Consider the following 14,415-nt stretch of genomic DNA (forward strand, 5'->3'; position numbering starts at 1 on the left):
GTGGAAACATCCAGAGCCACCGTGCACAGGCGTGTGCAGGAAATGGGCTACAGGTGCCGCATTCCCCAGGTAAAGCCACTTTTGAGCTACAGAGAAGCAGCACTGGACTGTTGCTAAGTGGTCCCAAGTACTTTTTTCTGATGAAAGCAAATTTTGCATGTCATTCGGAAATCAAGGTGCCAGAGTCTGGAGGAAGACTGGGGAGAAGGAAATGCCAAAATGCCTGAAGTCCAGTGTCAAGTACCCACAGTCAGTGATGGTGTGGGGTGCCATGTCAGCTGCTGGTGTTGGTCCACTGTGTTTCATCAAGGGCAGGGTCAATGCAGCTAGCTATCAGGAGATTTTGGAGCACTTCATGCTTCCATCGGCTGAAATGCTTTATGGAGATGAAGATTTCATTTTTCAGCACGACCTGGCACCTGCTCACAGTGCCAAAACCACTGGTAAATGGTTTACTGACCATGGTATTACTGTGCTCAATTGGCCTGCCAACTCTCCTGACCTGAACCCCATAGAGAATCTGTGGGATATTGTGAAGAGAAAGTTGAGAGACGCAAGACCCAACACTCTGGATGAGCTTAAGGCCGCTATTGAAGCATCCTGGGCCTCCATAACATCTCAGCAGTGTCACAGGCTGATTGCCTCCATGCCACGCCGCATTGAAGCAGTCATTTCTGCCAAAGGATTCCCGACCAAGTATTGAGTGCATAACTGAACATTATTATTTGATGGTTTTTTTGTTTGTTATTAAAAAACACTTTTTTTTGATTGGATGGGTGAAATATGCTAATTTTTTGAGACAGGTTTTTTGGGTTATCAGGAGTTGTATGCCAAAGTCATCAGTATTTAAACAATAAAAGACCTGACAAATTTCAGTTGGTGGATAATGAATCTATAATATATGAAAGTTTAATTGTAATCATTACATTATGGTAAATAATGAAATTTAACACTATATGCTAATTTTTTGAGAAGGACCTGTATGTCAGTAGCGTAGCTACTGGGGGGGCAGAGGGGGCCATCGCCCCGGGCCCTGTCACATGAAGGGACCCACTGGGAGCCTGGGCCACTTCTGTGAGGAGGCAGAACACCGCATAGGAGCAGAGCAGTATAATGTCTGCTCCCGTCTGACGGAGACTCTGCACGCTGCTAGCACAGTGGCCGGCTGCAGTCTCCCTCCTGCAGTGAATGGTTTCGCCCATTTGACCTGATGATGAAGCTTTTCCTGGCTGCAATTTTTGTTTTCTTCACTCTGTGCACGCTGGGATTGGCTAAGGCACGCTGGGTCCTAGTGCCCACCTGCATTTCACTTACTTCCTGGTCCTGCCTGCAGTGCAAACTTTATCAGTAAGTGGGGATGGAACTTATTAGATTTATTAAATTCAGGTATGTCATTGTGAGACCGTTGGGGTATTGTGGGGGCTGAAAGTGAGTGAGAGGGGACAGGGTACTGGGGGGTGAATGTGAGACCATGGGGGTATTGTGGGGGAGGGGAGACAGGGCACTGGGGGGTGAATGTGAGACCATTTGGGGGCAGGGCACTGAGGGGTGGATGTGAGATGATGGGGGTATTGGGGCTGAAGTGGGGGAGGTCACTGGGGGCTGAATATTATAATGTTTTGTTATGATATTATATGTACTCCATCACATGTAATATTTGCTGTCTGGGGAGGCTGGAGATTGGGGGGAGGCTGGAGATTGGGGGTGGGGGGGTTAGGGGGCTTTTGATACGTACCACCTGGGTCTTTTATGAGTATTAGTATAAGGAGCCTGCATACAGTAACCAAGAGCTGCATCACATTTACAGCACCACTACTGCATTACTTTTTATTTCACTGCTGGAGCGGTGCTGAAAATCCATGTCCCCTGCCTTCTGTCTGATACTCATCTTCTGGCGTCTTCATCTGTTTTTGTCTCCGCTCGGCTCCGTCTCCTGCAGTTTGGGACCTGTCCGCTGCTCCAGTGTTTCATGGAGCAGCGCAGAGGTCACTAATCAATGTGAGTCTATGGGAGCCTTGTTCTGGCGTCTTTCTCACTCTCAGGCTATGTGCACACGTTGCGGATTGGCAGCTGCAGATCCGCAGCAGTTTTCCATCTGGTTTACAGTACCATGTAAACCTATCGAAAACCAAATCCCCAGTGCACATGGTGCGGAAAATATTGCACGGAAATGCTGCGTTGTATTTTCTGTAGCATGTCAATTCTTTTTGCGGATTCCGCAGCGTTTTACACCTGCTCCTGTATAGGAATCCACAGGTGTAAAAATGCATGTGAAATCTGCACAAAAAACACAAAAAATCCACGGTAAATCCGCACACGAATCCGCAACAAGTGCACATAGCCTCATAGTCTTGCATTGAGCGCTTGTGACATAGCTTCTAACTTCTGGCCTGTCAGAAGCTGCGCTCATAAGTTTGAGCAGCGGCACTGCAGCACTGTCACAAAATAGTGAATACGCCGGAGGATTAGTAAATGACAGGGACATCCACATCATGACAGGGAGCTGTGAATACATCACACTGTGTATAAGGGAGCTGCGGGCCCATCATACTGTGTATAAGGGAGCTGCAGGCCAATCATACTGTGTATAAGGGAGCTGCGGGCCCATCATACTGTGTATAAGGGAGCTGCGGGCCCATCATACTGTGTATAAGGGAGCTGTGGGCCCATCATACTGTGTATAAGGGAGCTGCGGGCCTTCATACTGTATATAAGGGAGCTGCGGGCCCATCATACTGTGTATAAGGGAACTGCGGGTCCATCACACTGTGTATAAGGGAGCTGTGGCCACATCATACTGTGTATAAGGGAACTGCGGGTCCATCACACTGTGTATAAGGGAGCTGCGGCCAATCATACTGTGTATAAGGGAGCTACAAGCCCATCATACTGTGTATAAGGGAGCTGCAAGCCCATCATACTGTGTATAAGGGAGCTGCAAGCCCATCATACTGTGTATAAAGGAGCTGTGGGCTCATCATACTGTGTATAAAGGAGCTGTGGGCCCATCATACTGTGTATAAGGGAGCTGTGAGTCCATCATCCTGTGTATAAGGGAGCTGTGAGTACATCATACTGTGTATAAGGGAGCTGTGAGTCCATCATACTGTGTATAGGAGAGCTGTGAGTCCATCATGCTGTGTATAAGGAAGCTCTGCACACATCATACTGTGTATAAGGGAGCTGTGAGTCCATCATACTGTGTATAAGGGAGCTGCGGGCTCATCATACTGTGTATAAGGGAGCTGCGGGCCCATCATACTGTGTATAAGGGAGTGGAGGGCCCATCATACTGTGTATAAAGGAGCTGTGGGCCCATCATACTGTGTATAAGGAAGCTGTGGGCCCATCATACTGTGTATAGGGAACTGTGGGGGACATCATACTGTTTGACAGGAGCTGCAGGCCCATCATACTGTGTAAGGGAGCTGTGAAGGCATATTGTGCATATGGGAGCTGTTGGCCCATTACACTGTATATAGGGGAGCTCTGGGGGGCATTATACTTTCTATAGTGGAGTTCTGTCAGCATTATACTGTGTATAGGGGAGCATTGGGCTCATGTATCTATAGGGGAGCAGTGGGATCATACTGTGTAAAGGGAAGCAGTGGGAACATCATACGGTGTATTGGGGAGTTATAGAATCATCATACTGTGTATAGGGGAGCTGTGGGGGCCTTATACTGTGTATATGGAAGCTTTGAGCTAACCATACTGTGTATAATGGAGCAGTACATGGGGGGACTTAGGGGACATTATTAAATGTTAAGTGGGCACTTAAGCATCATTGTTATAGGGGCACTCAGAGTATTGTGACCATCAAAGTTGCATATGGTCACAATATGGCCGTAAAGTCAATGTTCGTTTTTGTATATAGATCTATTTTCAATAACAGCGCGGTCATATTCTGAGGTTCCACTATAGTCATAATTAGAGTGCGCAACCGTAGCTGTAATCAGGGTTAGCTGGTTAGGGGCCCACACAGATGTTTTGCCCCCCTCTAAGAAACCCTAGCTACACCTCTGATGTATGTATATCTGTACCAGTGATGACCATAATGTGGCATGTATCTATTGACTTCTCATGCTCATGACAAATACACGTATACGCAAGATTCAGGACAGTCACATATTTCATGTTTTATGCTATGCTGGAATGCCACTTATCTATAATGTATTGAAGTGATCAACAATAGATCACTTCTGACTAAAAGACTTCTCTAGTTCTGATGGCAGACTGTGGATCCGTATGGATAGATACATTTAAAGCACCACTCCATTTTTTTTTATTGCACCGCTAGAATGGTGCTGTAAATGTAATTCTCCTGCCCTGTCTCATACTCACCTGCGCCATCTTCATCTTTTTCCAGTGTCACTCCCATAGATGTCAGGCGAAAAGTGACCTGTTGGCAGCTCCAGTGATTCATGGAGTGGCGCAGAGGTCACTTTTCAACACAAGTCTATGAGAGCTTTGTTCTGGCTCTCATGGACTTGCATTGAGAGCTTTTAATGTAACTTCTGACTTCCGACTCAGAAGTGGTGTCAGAGGACCGGAGCAGCACGAAAATTAGTGAAGACGCCCGAGGGTGAGTATATGACTGGGGGCACAGGACTTACATTAAGGCGCAAATCCAGCCCTGAAAAAAAACCACGCTGGAGTGGTGCTTTCAGATTCTGTTAATTGTGCTATCTGAAATTAAAGCAGCCACTCTACAATAAGAGCAAGACTATTGGTAAGAAACATGTATTATGTAAGGGCATTGCTGAGGCTAGTATATTTGAATTAATATTTTATTTACACTCACACAGCAATCACTATTGAAGGCTAGTGTTGAGCATTCCGATACCGCAAGTATCGGGTATCGGCCGATATTTGCGGTATCGGAATTCCGATACCGAATTCCGATACTTCCCGCGTATCGGATACCGGAATCGGAAGTTCCCAGAATTCAAACTGAACGCAGCAGCCAATGAGGAATGATTGGAAGTGTGGGCACATCCTGTTTAGCATGGTGGGCATGTAAGTACTGGCAAGGCTTGGATTGGCTGCTGAAATGATGTCACTCTGCACTATAAAAAACGCTGCCGCCATTTTGCTCTCACTCTGCTGTGATTTCAGTTAGGGACAGGACGCTGTGTTCTAACTGAGGGCCAGTCGAGCTAGCTAATTGCTTTATTTTCCTTTCCAAAGGCTAATTTAGCAAAACGCTGTGTGTTCTTCACTGTTCACCTTGCTCTTGCCTTGCAGCGCTGTTTTAACAGCGTTCTGCAAGGTCTCTGTGTGTGTGTGTGCAGCTCACTCTGTAGTCTGTGTGCAGCCATATACCCGGTTGTATTCAGCTCAGTGGGGGTTCACACTGCCTCACACAGTTGTCCTTTTTTACTCATAGTGCAGCCTGCTGCACATTTTTTCTCAAATTTCCTATTAGTGTTTTTCCACCAGTCTCCAGCTCTATTGTGGAAAAACACTACATAGGATAACCTAGAGGGGGGTTTTTGGGCCTTGCAGCGCCGTTTACGGCTGTCTGCACGGTCTCCGTGTGAGCCCAGCTCGCCCTGTAGTCTGTGTACAGCCATAGCCGGTTGGATTCAGCTCAGGGTTCGTTACTGGCTCATACCTTGAGAAAAATTAAACTTTTTTCAAATAGTGCAGCCTGTTTAAAATTTGAAAAAAAAAAATTCCTATTAGTGTCTTTCCACTCGTATCCAGCTAAATAGTGGAAAAACACTATATAGGATAACCTAGAGGAGGGTTTTTTGGCCTTGCAGCGCCGTTTACGGCTGTCTGCACGGTCTCTGTGTGAGCGCAGCTCGCCCTGTAGTCTGTGTGCAGCCATAGCCGGTTGGATTCAGCTCAGGGTGCGTTACTGCCTCATACCTTGAAAAACAATTTCCTTTTTTTCAAATAGTGCAGCCAGTTTAAAATTTGAAAAAAAAAATTCCTATTAGTGTCTTTCCACTCGTACAACCCAGCATAGCCAGCCACTAGACTCTAAAACTTAACATTTAATATGTATACCTCTAAAATTATGTGTACTTTAAAAACAATTTGGTGCTCATGTTTAAACGTGCACTAGACAAGAAAAATGGCATGATCTCACCCAATTGCTGTCTCTCTTCTTGTTGTAGATTCTTGTGCTTATTGAGAGCACGGCATGGGATGGAGACCAATAAACCTTTTCCAATGGGGGGGAGAAGAAAAGAAAAAAAAAATATAGGTAGGTGGGGGGGAAGGGTTTAAAGCTATCTTCCCTGTCGTGCCCCGTGTGTAAGACTCCCGCCCTAACAAGGGCAGTCCCCAAGTTTGAGCCTACTTAATGAAGCCCTTTGGTTAGTATAACCACCCTGGATGATATGTCCTCTTTCTCTTCCCAACGCGTTTCCCTCCCCGTTACGGGGGTTCATCAGGGGAATAAAATGTCCAGGTTAAATGTCCAGGTTAATGGAGGTATTCTGCAGTGGCAGACATAACCTCATTCAGCGGCGTCCTCCATGTGAGGATAAGGCAGTCCCTCTCTTGTCCAATCTGGTTATCATTAAATAAGGGAGGGGGAGGCACCTAGATTCCAATCTGTCATCACTTCCTTTCAACTTGTGTCAATCATACACTTAGTTCAAATGTTTCAAACCTATCAAAAAGATCTAATATTGCATTCAGAATAGTTTTTCAGTACTTTAAGCGATCTATAAATACTCTTTAATTGGTTTCAAGGCCCTTTTTACCATTGAGCGTCCCTCAATAACACCTCTGTGCAATGGTGCATTTGCGCTCATACACTTAGTTCAGATGTTTCAGCACCTATCAAAAAGATCTGATATTGTGTTCAGAATAGTGTTAGGAATACTCTTTAATTGGTTTCAAGGCCCTTTTTACCATTGAGCGTCCCTCAATAACACCTCTGTGCAATGGTGCATTTGCGCTCATACACTTAGTTCAGATGTTTCAACACCTATCAAAAAGATCTGATATTGTGTTCAGAGTAGTTTATCCGGTATTTTAAATGGTTTCAAGGCCCTTTTTACCATTGAGCGTCCCTCAATAACACCTCTGTGCAATGGTGCATTTGCGCTCATACACTTAGTTCAGATGTTTCAGCACCTATCAAAAAGATCTGATATTGTGTTCAGAATAGTGTTAGGAATACTCTTTAATTGGTTTCAAGGCCCTTTTTACCATTGAGCGTCCCTCAATAACACCTCTGTGCAATGGTGCATTTGCGCTCACACACTTAGTTCAGATGTTTCAGCACCTATCAAAAAGATCTGATATTGTGTTCAGAATAGTGTTAGGAATACTCTTTAATTGGTTTCAAGGCCCTTTTTACCATTGAGCGTCCCTCAATAACACCTCTGTGCAATGGTGCATTTGCGCTCATACACTTAGTTCAGATGTTTCAGCACCTATCAAAAAGATCTGATATTGTGTTCAGAATAGTGTTAGGAATACTCTTTAATTGGTTTCAAGGCCCTTTTTACCATTGAGCGTCCCTCAATAACACCTCTGTGCAATGGTGCATTTGCGCTAATATACTTAGTTCAAATGTTTCAACACCTATCAAAAAGATCAGAATAGTGTTAGGAATACTCTTTAATTGGTTTCAAGGCCCTTTTTACCACTGAGCGTCCCTCAATAACACCTCTGTGCAATGGTGCATTTGCGCTCATACACTTAGTTCAGATGTTTCAACACCTATCACAAAGATCTGATATTGTGTTCAGAATAGTTTATCCGGTATTTTAAATGGTTTCAAGGCCCTTTTTACCATTGAGCGTCCCTCAATAACAACTCTGTGCAATAGTGCATCTGCGCATGTTCCCTTAAGCTGGCGGCTCCTTAATCCTATCCTGGATATCCCAGGCTATTGCATTATCTTTGCGCTCTTAGGGCGACTTGGTACATGTTCCCATTGTACTTTGTCACCAATGTCCCCCGTTCCTTTTTATGTGCCTAGATATACATATCCGTGTATTAGAGCCACCGCACATACATACTCTTAGCCTATTCGGCTCCTCTATCACCTGACCTCAGGTCCTGGTCGGTGTTATCTGAATGCGCTTACCGGCACATGCGCCCCTCAATTAATCAGCTAGTTTATGAGCGCAGTTCCTAGTTCGTCTTCTGCGCCGGCCATCTCTTGCGCCTACGTTTTATCCTTTACCCTGTAACATTAAGACTCCTCAACAGGGAGAAAGGTACATAATTTGGGATCTATATGCGCTCTACATAGTACTTACTACGCTTTTAATTATTTAAGTAGACTGAGTCCCTACACTAGAGACACAGTAGAAGTCTCGGTATTCTGATTTCCCTACTCTGACATGCAATATCATTTTATAGTCATTTCTATATCATATTCTTGTACCTCCCTTATCCCAAGTATACATATATACATGATCCTTTCACCTTGTAGCGTGGCTGTTCACACATTATCTCTCAATGCCCCACATTAATGTTCACTAGTGTCATGGTGAAAGATACCCTTATAAGCTGCCAAATTGCAGCCAGGGTTTTCTTTTAATGGTTAATCATTTAACCTCTTACAAAGGTCGTTTACCATGACTCAGTAAACACCCCCTCCGCCCACACACCAAGACACTTAATTTTATTTAGACGCTTATATGTTCACTGAGGATGGAGGAATTACAAAAAACAACTGAAATTCAGCTGTTCATTAAGCCCCGAGGGCCATTGGGTATCCAGTCGATAAATCCACCGACATTCTCTTTGCAAGATTATTTTGTCATAATTTCCACCTCTTATTGGCGGTTTCACTCGGTCTATACCCATAAAGTTAACCATTTTGCTGTCACCGTCATGACAGCTATTCACATGTTTCGCTAATGGTGTATCCCTGTTATTCCTTATGTCCCCCAAATGTTCCCCCACCCTCCGTCTAAATTCTCTGATTGTTTTTCCCACATATGATTTACCACAATTGCATGAGGCCTTATAGATTACCCCTGTTGTTTTACAGTTGATAAATTGTTCAATTGTAAATTTCTCTTTTGTGATGTCATTCTCAAAGTCCTTTCCTGGCCGTATGTGGTTACAAGCCACACATAGTCCACATTTGTAGCAACCCTTTGGTTTTTCTGGTAGCCATGTTGCCCCTCCTTTTGGTTTACTCAGATGACTGTGCACCAGTCTATCCTTAAGCGAACGACCCTTCTTATATGTGATTTGGGGTGTCGTTCCTATGACCTTAGATAGTTGTTGATCCATTAAGAGAACATTCCAGTGTCTTTTTAAGACCTCTCGTACCGCTGATGCCCCATTATCGAAAGTGGTAATAAAGCGAATGATATTTTGGTTCTCTTCACCTCTAACCTTAGTTTTTAGTAGATTCTCCCTTGGTTGTGCTTGTGCATATTGGAATGACTCCCTTAAGATTCTGTCCGGGTATCCCCTTCTCTGAAACCTCTCTCTCAGGTCATTTGCCCAGTGTTGGAAGTCATTTATCTCTGAGCAATTCCGTTTCATCCTCAGATATTGCCCTTTTGGGATTCCCTTTTTCTGAGCTATGGGATGATGACTATCCCATCTTAAGAGGGAGTTTGTTGATGTGGGTTTGCGGAAAGTCGAGGTTGTTAGTACCCCCTTCTCTATTACCTTGCTGATACGGATATCTAGAAATGGTAATTCGTATGTTTCAATTACCGACGTAAACCGTAAACCAATTTGATTGGTATTTAGAACTGCCACAAATGATTCAAAGCTCTCCCTGGTGCCACTCCACAAAATAAAAACATCATCTATAAACCTCACCCAGAGATCTACAAACCTGGTAAGGTCACCCAAGGCTTCTGAGAAGACCATCGTGTCCTCCCACCAGCCCAGGAACAAATTAGCGTAACTTGGCGCAGCTGGATTGCCCATTGCTGTGCCCCTGAGCTGGTGGTAGGTCTTCCCATCAAATGTGAAGAAATTATTCTCTAGAGAGAACTGAAGGAGTTCCAAAACAAACTGGCTATGTCCCTTAAACTGACATCCTCTGGACCCCAAAAAATATTCTACTCCTTTTAGTCCAAATTCATGAGGTATAGAGGAGTATAGGGTCTCGACATCTATACTTGCCAGTAATGTGTCATTCTCTATCGGTATTCCTTCTAGTTTCTGGAGGAGGTCAGTCGTGTCACGAATATAGGAGGGCAATGCACTCACGAAGGGTTTGAGTATATGATCAACATAGGTACCCAGGTTGCTACAAATGCTTCCTATTCCTGAGACTATTGGTCTTCCCTTCAAAGGGGTATATCCCTTATGTACCTTGGGAAGGCTGTAAAACGTGGCCATAATGGGGTATTGAGGTAACAAGAAAGAGAGCTCATCTTGACTAATTAATTGATTAGCCTTAGCTTTTAATAGTATTTCAGTGAGCGTATCAACACAGCTTGCTGTTGGATTTTCTCTTATCACTCTATATGTTTCAGTATCATTTAATAGCGAGAGACACATATCCTTGTATTGTTTGACATCCATCACAACAATATTTCCCCCTTTGTCCGAGGGTTTCAATACTATGGAGGAGTCTTTTTCGAGGTCACACAGTGCCCTCATTTGTTCCTTAGAGAGATTATGTGGTGTATATGTTTTTCCTATTTTCTTGATGTCCCTTGTCACCAAGTTGAGGAATACATCTACAGCTGATACGTCTCCCCCACCGGGGGGCATTTTGGTACTTGAATTTTTGAAGGGAGTAAAGGGACCCTTTCCCACAGACGCTGGTATTGCTTCATCTAGATTTGCCAGGCATTGTACATCTGCTAGCATATCTGGGGTGATGTTATATTCACGGCATGTTTTTAAATCTTTGTCCTTAAAGAATTTGTGCCATCTAAGCTTTCTCACGAATAGATTAATATCTTTTATGACATCAAATGTCACCATATCTGTTGTAGGCACAAAAGATAATCCCTTACTAAGGACAGTCATTTCTATGTCCGTGATTACCCTCTGTGATAAATTGATGACCTGTAAATCTACTCTTTGTATGTCGGATTGTTCCGATTCCTCAGTGGGTATGCCCGATCTAAAAAACCCCCTCGTGATGATGAAGGCGTGTACCGTCCAGAGTAACCCCTCTGTCTACCTCTCTGGTGGCCTTTGTTTTTTTGTCTTACGTCTGTATCCGAGTACTCGGTATCTGTTGATGAAATATCTGTCTCTCTCTCCCGTTCCTGTCTCCCTCCCGGATACTGATATACTTTGTTGTCTTTAAAGTCCTGTAGATCCCTACAGAACTGTTTATGTTTCCTCTCCTTTAAATGATACTGAAATTTTTCGATTGTGTTTTGTAAGGCTGTCTCTTTCACACCGAAATCACTCTCTTCCACACTCTTTTTCTCTGAAAAAACATTCTGTCAAAAGAAATATACCCCCACATATGCGGCGGCCTTTAACGATCTCACCAAAATATATAAGGAACAGATTTCCTCTTGGTGGGAAATACAAAGCCTGGAGAGCTATATAAAAAACAATATAGTACCAAGGGGCTTACGCATTAATCTCCTACCAGCTCAACGTTGCCGCTCCCCACAACTGATGAGTAAGTGGGAAAAAGAGGCAACGGCGAGCTCATTGAGATTAATGCAGATTCTAGTGAACGAAGAGAAAAATAATTTTGAAGTTCTGAATGATAAATTGAAAGAACAGATAGATATCACAAAAAAATTCAAGGAAGAGAGTGATTTCGGTGTGAAAGAGACAGCCTTACAAAACACAATCGAAAAATTTCAGTATCATTTAAAGGAGAGGAAACATAAACAGTTCTGTAGGGATCTACAGGACTTTAAAGACAACAAAGTATATCAGTATCCGGGAGGGAGACAGGAACGGGAGAGAGAGACAGATATTTCATTAACAGATACCGAGTACTCGGATACAGACGTAAGACAAAAAAACAAAGGCCACCAGAGAGGTAGACAGAGGGGTTACTCTGGACGGTACACGCCTTCATCATCACGAGGGGGTTTTTTAGATCGGGCATACCCACTGAGGAATCGGAACAATCCGACATACAAAGAGTAGATTTACAGGTCATCAATTTATCACAGAGGGTAATCACGGACATAGAAATGACTGTCCTTAGTAAGGGATTATCTTTTGTGCCTACAACAGATATGGTGACATTTGATGTCATAAAAGATATTAATCTATTCGTGAGAAAGCTTAGATGGCACAAATTCTTTAAGGACAAAGATTTAAAAACATGCCGTGAATATAACATCACCCCAGATATGCTAGCAGATGTACAATGCCTGGCAAATCTAGATGAAGCAATACCAGCGTCTGTGGGAAAGGGTCCCTTTACTCCCTTCAAAAATTCAAGTACCAAAATGCCCCCCGGTGGGGGAGACGTATCAGCTGTAGATGTATTCCTCAACTTGGTGACAAGGGACATCAAGAAAATAGGAAAAACATATACACCACATAATCTCTCTAAGGAACAAATGAGGGCACTGTGTGACCTCGAAAAAGACTCCTCCATAGTATTGAAACCCTCGGACAAAGGGGGAAATATTGTTGTGATGGATGTCAAACAATACAAGGATATGTGTCTCTCGCTATTAAATGATACTGAAACATATAGAGTGATAAGAGAAAATCCAACAGCAAGCTGTGTTGATACGCTCACTGAAATACTATTAAAAGCTAAGGCTAATCAATTAATTAGTCAAGATGAGCTCTCTTTCTTGTTACCTCAATACCCCATTATGGCCACGTTTTACAGCCTTCCCAAGGTACATAAGGGATATACCCCTTTGAAGGGAAGACCAATAGTCTCAGGAATAGGAAGCATTTGTAGCAACCTGGGTACCTATGTTGATCATATACTCAAACCCTTCGTGAGTGCATTGCCCTCCTATATTCGTGACACGACTGACCTCCTCCAGAAACTAGAAGGAATACCGATAGAGAATGACACATTACTGGCAAGTATAGATGTCGAGACCCTATACTCCTCTATACCTCATGAATTTGGACTAAAAGGAGTAGAATATTTTTTGGGGTCCAGAGGATGTCAGTTTAAGGGACATAGCCAGTTTGTTTTGGAACTCCTTCAGTTCTCTCTAGAGAATAATTTCTTCACATTTGATGGGAAGACCTACCACCAGCTCAGGGGCACAGCAATGGGCAATCCAGCTGCGCCAAGTTACGCTAATTTGTTCCTGGGCTGGTGGGAGGACACGATGGTCTTCTCAGAAGCCTTGGGTGACCTTACCAGGTTTGTAGATCTCTGGGTGAGGTTTATAGATGATGTTTTTATTTTGTGGAGTGGCACCAGGGAGAGCTTTGAATCATTTGTGGCAGTTCTAAATACCAATCAAATTGGTTTACGGTTTACGTCGGTAATTGAAACATACGAATTACCATTTCTAGATATCCGTATCAGCAAGGTAATAGAGAAGGGGGTACTAACAACCTCGACTTTCCGCAAACCCACATCAACAAACTCCCTCTTAAGATGGGATAGTCATCATCCCATAGCTCAGAAAAAGGGAATCCCAAAAGGGCAATATCTGAGGATGAAACGGAATTGCTCAGAGATAAATGACTTCCAACACTGGGCAAATGACCTGAGAGAGAGGTTTCAGAGAAGGGGATACCCGGACAGAATCTTAAGGGAGTCATTCCAATATGCACAAGCACAACCAAGGGAGAATCTACTAAAAACTAAGGTTAGAGGTGAAGAGAACCAAAATATCATTCGCTTTATTACCACTTTCGATAATGGGGCATCAGCGGTACGAGAGGTCTTAAAAAGACACTGGAATGTTCTCTTAATGGATCAACAACTATCTAAGGTCATAGGAACGACACCCCAAATCACATATAAGAAGGGTCGTTCGCTTAAGGATAGACTGGTGCACAGTCATCTGAGTAAACCAAAAGGAGGGGCAACATGGCTACCAGAAAAACCAAAGGGTTGCTACAAATGTGGACTATGTGTGGCTTGTAACCACATACGGCCAGGAAAGGACTTTGAGAATGACATCACAAAAGAGAAATTTACAATTGAACAATTTATCAACTGTAAAACAACAGGGGTAATCTATAAGGCCTCATGCAATTGTGGTAAATCATATGTGGGAAAAACAATCAGAGAATTTAGACGGAGGGTGGGGGAACATTTGGGGGACATAAGGAATAACAGGGATACACCATTAGCGAAACATGTGAATAGCTGTCATGACGGTGACAGCAAAATGGTTAACTTTATGGGTATAGACCGAGTGAAACCGCCAATAAGAGGTGGAAATTATGACAAAATAATCTTGCAAAGAGAATGTCGGTGGATTTATCGACTGGATACCCAATGGCCCTCGGGGCTTAATGAACAGCTGAATTTCAGTTGTTTTTTGTAATTCCTCCATCCTCAGTGAACATATAAGCGTCTAAATAAAATTAAGTGTC

The 14,415-nt window shown here is 43.4% G+C and overlaps 1 protein-coding gene across 1 annotated transcript in view; it reads right to left on the bottom strand.

Annotated features, from left to right (window-relative positions):
- The window catches only part of BMP6 (bone morphogenetic protein 6), a 349,627-nt gene that overhangs the window by 64,645 nt on the left and 270,567 nt on the right, over window positions 1-14,415 (bottom strand). The gene's annotated exons all lie outside the window — the stretch shown is intronic.

The sequence above is a fragment of the Ranitomeya imitator genome, chromosome 6, assembly GCF_032444005.1.
Source record: "Ranitomeya imitator isolate aRanImi1 chromosome 6, aRanImi1.pri, whole genome shotgun sequence".
In the NCBI taxonomy this organism is placed as follows: domain Eukaryota; kingdom Metazoa; phylum Chordata; class Amphibia; order Anura; family Dendrobatidae; genus Ranitomeya; species Ranitomeya imitator.